The sequence below is a fragment of the Alosa sapidissima genome, chromosome 12, assembly GCF_018492685.1.
Source record: "Alosa sapidissima isolate fAloSap1 chromosome 12, fAloSap1.pri, whole genome shotgun sequence".
NCBI lineage: Eukaryota > Metazoa > Chordata > Actinopteri > Clupeiformes > Clupeidae > Alosa > Alosa sapidissima.
This window is the reverse complement of record NC_055968.1, coordinates 1,130,006-1,137,500: the sequence shown is the minus strand read 5'-3', so window position 1 is coordinate 1,137,500 and position 7,495 is coordinate 1,130,006. Positions and strand designations below refer to the sequence as shown.

General features: G+C 37.5%; 1 protein-coding gene and 1 long non-coding RNA gene across 10 annotated transcripts in view; both read left to right on the top strand.

Annotated features, from left to right (window-relative positions):
• Positions 1-7,495, top strand: part of LOC121677445 (Fc receptor-like protein 5) — a 167,287-nt gene that overhangs the window by 29,186 nt on the left and 130,606 nt on the right. The window lies entirely within an intron of this gene.
• On the top strand, positions 6,601-7,241 carry LOC121677488. Its single transcript, XR_006021001.1, has 2 exons — positions 6,601-7,047; positions 7,175-7,241. It is a non-coding gene; the product is annotated as an uncharacterized LOC121677488 (long non-coding RNA).

The window sequence follows — 7,495 nt, the reverse complement described above, 5'->3', positions numbered from 1 at the left end:
CCATTTCACCCCCATGTTGAGGGGGCACAAGACTTAGTTTTCTTAGCTCAACAACTTGACAACAATGTCTAATTAATTAACAACCTAATAAACAATAAATAATACTATACAAATCATAACACATAAGAAGCTTCATAAACTAAACGTATTTTTGAACATTTAACCAGTTTTTTCCTAATAAATTATTTATTTCACATTTATAATATTTATAATTATTTATTTCATATTCACATGTTATAGGGTTAGTCAAATCAAAAGTTTGTTTCATTATTCTGAACGATCTCCATTAAACCCAATGTGGTTAGCGGGACTTTTATTTTGAAAAAATGGCTAACTCTTAGCCGCCTTTGCTAGCAATAGATACATCCGGCACGAACATTCTATTTTCGCTAGGTTCACGCTGCTAGATCAGTGACTACCAGAGGAAACGCGGGGTAGAAAGCTCAAACAAGTAATGTTAGACTAGCTGTGTTACAGTTTCTCGTTGCAATCAAAATTTCACAGGAGCTCCATGCGCTTTTGTAGGCTACAGGCAGTCTCAAAAACACTGTTTACAGCTTTTCGAGTCACTGTACGAGGTCATTTATTTTATATAGCGATAATTTAGATACACTTATGGGGTGGGTGCAATAGCGTTTTCTAAAGAATCTCTTCTTTTGTACAGAAATTAATATTAAGTGACACATACGTAAAAGGGCGGAAAAAAACGTCACCTTATATAGCAGGCTAAGATATAAGGTCTGGAATTTAATTTAATATTGTTGTAATGGTAGGATAACTACATAGTTTACACAATAATTACACTGTGTTATAAATATTGTATATCAATGCATTTATTGACTGTCAATTAACCAAAATCGTGGCTCTGTCTATCATTGAACAGTAGCCTATTTAATGCATTCTAATCCATTGTCAATCACTTCCGGGAACTATTTGAAGTTTACATGAACCACGTGACCTTAACGAATTTTGAACACCCATTGTCGCAACTCTACCTTTATATGGCTCTGGTTCGGGCCACCTGGATCAACTGCCAGTCTCAGGCTTTAAGCATACAAACTGGCCCTATTAAGACTACACATCCTGTTCAACTGCTTCCTCTGCCAAAAAACTGTTTCAAAATAAAAGTCCTCACTACAATATTTCACTGTTAAACAATTTAACCCTTTAAACTACTGAACTTTTTAACTGTTCAGCCATTGTAACTGTTACTTGTCATCAACTATGACTCCTACCCACTGTAGCTAGTTAGCATGGTTAGCATGTTAGCATTGTTAGCATTTTTAGCAAAACTGCTAAAAATGATTAGCTAAGTAACATGGTTAGCATGTTAGCATGCTAGTTAGCATTTTTAGCAAAACTGCTAAAAATGATTAGCTAAGTTAGCTAAGTAACATGGTTAGCATAGTTAACATGTTAGTTAGCATAGTTAGCATAACTACTAAAAATGATTAGCTAGGTTAGCTAGGTCATATGGTTAGCATAGTTAACATGTTAGCATGCTAGTTAGCATAACTACTAAAATGATTAGCTAGGTTAGCTAGGTCACATGGTTAGCATAGTTAGCATGCTAGTTAGCATAGTTAACATAACTACTAAAAATGATTAGCTAGGTTAGCTAAGTCACATGGTTAGCATTTTAGCATGTTAGTTAGCATTGTTAGCATAGTTATTATTTTTGACAAAACTAATAGTAAACATTAGCTAAGTTAGCTAAGTAACATGGTTAACATAGTTAGCATGTTAGCATTCTTAATATTTTAGCATAACTGCTGTCACTCCCCGATGTGAGTCGCGCATGCGTCACTTTGCTACTTTGCGACTACCTGTGCTGTTAGACACAGAATAATAACATTAGCCTACACAGCAGTAATATATTATTTAACGTAAGGCATCGCATTTTCACGGCATGATCTGATGAGCCTGCTAGCGAGAGACTTCTGTAATATCAATAAAAATTGACCTACATAACGGAGTTTGTTCACTGCTGGCAAGTAAGTAAGCAATCAAGCACAACAAAGGCTGTCACTTGAATGGCGTTTGCTAAAACATTTTTGAAACAGAAAAGTGAATTATTTTATGGATTTCAGTCGGATCCCTTGGCGTTATGCCGTAAAACCTATCAATCTGAGCATGCGTGACTCACATCGGGGAGTGACACTGCTATAAATTATTAATTTTAAACTACTAGAAAACATTAGCTAAATTAACTAAGTTAAGTAACTTGGTTAGCATTGTTAGCATAACTGCTAGCAAACATTAGAGCCATTCCAACTGTCAGTTATCGTCAACTATCTACCTAAATAATTTAACCATTTAAACTATCCACCTATTTAACTGTTCAGTCATTCCAACTATATTAAACCTCATCTACCTAGCAACCAATATAGTTTGTTTTTACTCTGTATGATATTTTACATCATATTTTTGCATTTTCATGCACTGTATTTCCTTCAGGAAATGCTTTTCTAGTTATCTGTTATTATTCTTCTTCCGACCAAATTTGACGTTTAATGACAATAAAACCACTGAACCGTTTGACGTCATTCAAACACTTGTAGTGAATGTGACCGGCATAATTCACCTTTGTTATTAAGTGTGGTTCTACACACCGTTTATATTAAACACAGCACTTTGTTCTGTCTGTAGTTACTTCATGTAAGTATAACTGTTCAGGGATCGTGGTCCCTTTAAATGTTATGAATGTGTGATGACGTGTAGCCCCATGCCTGTTTTGTTGCTGGACAGCGCCATTTTAGTTTTCAGTGTTTTTCCTATGAAAATAAACGACACACGCATTTGGTGCTCAACGTGAGAAATTGTCTCTTGCGATTTACTGCAATTTCCACACACTCCTACAAAGGTCTTGTAACGGACAATTGTACAATGACATTTTTACATTTGTGAACTTTATACTTTTTGAGATATTTACGATAAAAGAACAATAAATTCCCATTGACTTAACATTGACCGCCTTGGCGGCAACTTTTAGCATTATGACGTGACCTGCAGCTGAAAGCAACTATCAACAGCTGAACGCGAGCTGCCACTGGAGCTGTGAATCTTCTGAACGTCTTCGCCTGCTGTACCATGGTTACTTTATTTGCTTGAGGCACATTTCTCTAATTACAGACAAGGTAAGTGTTTCGGTTTTTGGTATTTGAGTCATTTATGTCATCAAACATTATGTAACGTTAGCGTTATATGTATTAAATGATGGGTCACAAATAACTAAACTAACGTTATAACGTTAGGTAACGTTAACATTAGTGAAATAGTTGACGTTAGCACCTTGCTACGTTAATATAAGGAAACCCACTGTTAATCAACGTTAATATGTCGTCAACTTGACAGTGACCTATTAGCTGTAGGTTTCGATAGCTAACGACAATCAAACGTAACGTTACATTTGTTCATTAGGCCTACTAACCAGCAGCGTTTTAACTAGAACGTTAACGTAAACCAGAGAAGTAACGTTAGGCCTACAGATACTAGGTTCTGGTTCTATTCAACATCAGGTCACTTTCCCCAGGTGTATAGAATCAAGCACCTAGAATTATGAATGCAGATTGCGTGGTGCTTGATTATAGCCTAGTGCTAGGCTGTGTGAAGGGTCCTGATGAAACCCACCCAAGTTAGCTACTTGTTGATGGTCATAACGTTATAGCTTCTACCGTTCACATTTTAGTTAAAGTTAACAAATATATGCTCCTGTTTTTATTTTAACAAATGTTTAACGTTGTACACCGCTTGTTTGTGTATCAAATAGGCCAGGCTACGTGTCATTCTACGCTCCTGATTCTTACTAGAAGCTAGCCTAAGTAAACACTATCACGGTATACTATAGTTCGTCTATTGATGGGTTTCATCAGGTCCCTTTCTACAGGTGTATACAATCAAGCACCTAGATTATGAATGCATTGGTGCTTTATTAATACTCCTGTGGAAAGGGACCTTATAAAAGCCATGAATAGGCTACTGTTAGGAAATGGACAATACGACTAAAGTCTTGTTAAAACACACAACAGAGGTTGAGCTAACTTATAATGTTTGTGTTGTCAACATAGGCTACAATGTTTACTTGGCCTACTCATTTCTGCATTGTTCTGGTCTATAAATTAAAGTGTAGCCTGGCACGTGAATCAAACTTTTCAGTTGTAGTACATTGTAATCTGTAGGAAAAAATGTGTCTGACAGACCTAGCAAGCTGTTTAAGTTATAGCAGTTGGTTATCAAGATACTTAGTATCAGAATGATCTGTCCTTACTCATATGATTATCAACAGCAACAACAGACCCTTTGCCAAAGTTTTCTAAGCTGTTTACGTTTTATATTTTAAAAAAATATGATTAGCTATCACCTATACTAAAACTGAAAACAATAAAACACAGAATTCTGCTTTGTTTGCAATTTAATATTATAGGCTAGTATTTAACTACCAGTAGCTAGATGGTGCAACAATTGTATTGTAGGCCTACTCTACCTTTTTTTAATTGTCCTAGAATTGTTGAGAGAATTGTTTAAAAAGCTTAAACTGTTTACCATGTTAGTCGTTAGGTTATAATGTGTCAGCCTAATGTAATGTAACAACTTCACTTAAATACCTTAGTTGTATTGAACAATTGTACAATTGCAGACATTCCTTGTTTTGGTATAACTGTTAAACTTTTGCTTTTGCCTTTTAGGTTCCAGACCAGACCAGACCAGTAGTGATGACCGTGTATGACATTACGTGTGTGCCTGTCTGTGTGCACACCTGTCAACCATACATCTCTGACAATGTTGCTAGCAACATACCTACTAACATACATTTTTACAAACATGTGACCATATCTCAACATATCTGTGCACATACCATTTAACCATACTGAGACTTATCTGAGATCTACACTGAGACATTATCACATACTCACTAACTATATGGAACATGTATACCTGTGAAATCATATTTGTCAACCATTCATACCTTTGAATCATACCTGTGCTGTAACATCTGTGGAACATAGCTGTGCTGTTAGACCTCTTTTTTTAGACCTGAGCTGTGTGAAAAATAAGATTCTAACCTAAGTTCTGTCTAAAACTGATCATCTGAAGGGCTGACTCTTTTATTCTTCAGTGTATATATCACCATCAAATTTGACCTAATACCATTAACTGAGGCATTATCAAGTTATATATATATATATATATATATATATACACACACACACACAACTGTGATCTGTGATTTTTACTTCAAGCTTACATTGGTAAGTGTTCATTAGTGTATACTGAGTATCATTCTGCTGTATTAAAACAAAGAATGTTGATCAATATTGAATTGACCATTTATTTTTACTGACTGTCATATACTCTAAGCTAACATCTAACCAAGTAAGTGGTTTTCAAGAATACTGTAAGACTGTGTAATCTGAATAATCATACTGTAAGTAATATAATGTTATACACAGCAGCTTTTTTGCATTTACATGCAATGGTAATTCCCTGGAATTGCATTTTCTAGTTACTCTCTGTTATTACATTTAAAATGTACTGTTTGAGATAAGCGATAATTTGCATACCAAACAGTGTTTTTCACCTTTTCTGGCAATTGGATGACATCTAAGCCCTATTTTTGTTTATGGAAGGTGTGATGGCGTTGCGGTGACGGAACGTACAGGAGACAGTGTCGTTTTAATAAGGGCAGCAATTTATTTACCTTGGCAGCAGGTAACATGCCAGTCAGGAGAAATCCGGAAAAACAAAAGAAAAAACAAAACTCCAAACAATACTTTTAAATCAAATCACTAAACTTTCAACTATGTATCAAAATGACCTTAAAATATCGCGGGAGTCTTAGCCTGCAGACAGATCTTAGGCTTGTTCGACTTCGGCTGAGTCTGACTTGGTCTGGCTTTCTACGTGTTTCAGCTCGTGCAGCTCGTGGAAGGCAACTGCAAGATCTGTCTGCAGGCTAAGACTCCCGCAATATTTTAAGGCCATGTGACATGGTGTCACGGTGGTAAGTCCCTCCGCGGCTGACAGAAGTCGGACAGAATTTCTAACCAGCACGCATTGTGTCCATCCCAGTATGCATTGTGTTCAACCCAGCATGCATCACATCAAGTCAGATCTGCACAGATCTGCTGCAAGTCGAACTCGCCTATTGTAGTTGCCTTCCACGAGCTGCACGAGCTGAAACATGCCCTCATGACGTCAGTTCAAAGACGTGATAGGGCCATTTGGGAGGAATGTCCTCATGACGATTATGACGGGAGGCTCATGCTGCTTCCTTATGTTGGAATATGCGAAAAAATAAACAGAAATCGAAGGGATACCTTCTTATACGTGATTTCTGCAACAATGGTAGGCTAGCCTACTGAAAACGTTTGGATATTCTGTTATTTTCTGCTGTTGGCTAAATAGATAGACACACATATAGGGGAAACACTTGATATTGAATTTATGTGCTACAATGCAGGCCTGTTAACTGTATGACAACAGTGGTTTATTTAAACATCATAAGAATTTATTTCGTCAGTCATCATGCTCATTTTAATGAGTAAGAATGAAAGTTCTGCTGTGTTTATTGCATTCCGCGATATCTCCCGCGATGTCTACCGCGAGTCACGTCAGGCAGACTGTAGCCTTTCTGTCCGGGATGAGCTGCCCTCTGTTGTAGCTCCTCCCGGCTAGCCTCTGAAGATCACGTTTACAACCATATTCCCACCAGAGAATTTAACTCTCTAACCTAAACCAATGCACAGTTCAACAATCAATCAATCAAATTAATATACATTCTCTATATCAAGATCTATGACTACATTCAATACAATAAGACAGTTCCATAGGTTCCATCGCAAGGCAATCATCTGACATTACTTCATAACAAAATACATAGCATAAATTACAGAAAGCCCCAAACACCCCTCTCGTCCCGTAAACTTGACCTCCGCTCGTCCCTATGGCTCGTCCACGACGTCACACTCCACAAACTTAAAAGGGTCTTTTCGTCTTTCCGTCGGGTCTTTGAGTGCGCCACAGACCAGGAAGTAAACATGCAACTCGGTGAGTTATGCTATTGTCTGTTATTATGAAGTGTTTGCTAAATGTCAATGTTTCATCAACCTTCAGTTGGCCACCCTGAAAGTGAGGCTCTTACCTACAGTAATATCGTTACGTTTGCGTTTTACAGTTGCCGTTACAACCATGCTGGATGCCGTTCATGTTTGTGTGTGCAAATAAAGTGCGTTTCTAAATCACGTTGTCCGTTCTGTGTGTTTTCAGAGACATTCACACCAGTGGCCTGGTGGAGGTCATTTTGTAGGGCTCTGGCAGGGCTCCTACTTTTGGTTGTTGCACAAAGGAGCAGATACTGGTCCTACTGCAGGAGTTGGACTACCTGTGCAACCTTTGTAGGCTCCAGGTACTGGCTTATGCTACCAGTAGACACTGACACTGACCCTAGCCAAATGTGAAACTAGTGAAAACCATTCCTGTTTTTACAGACCTATCC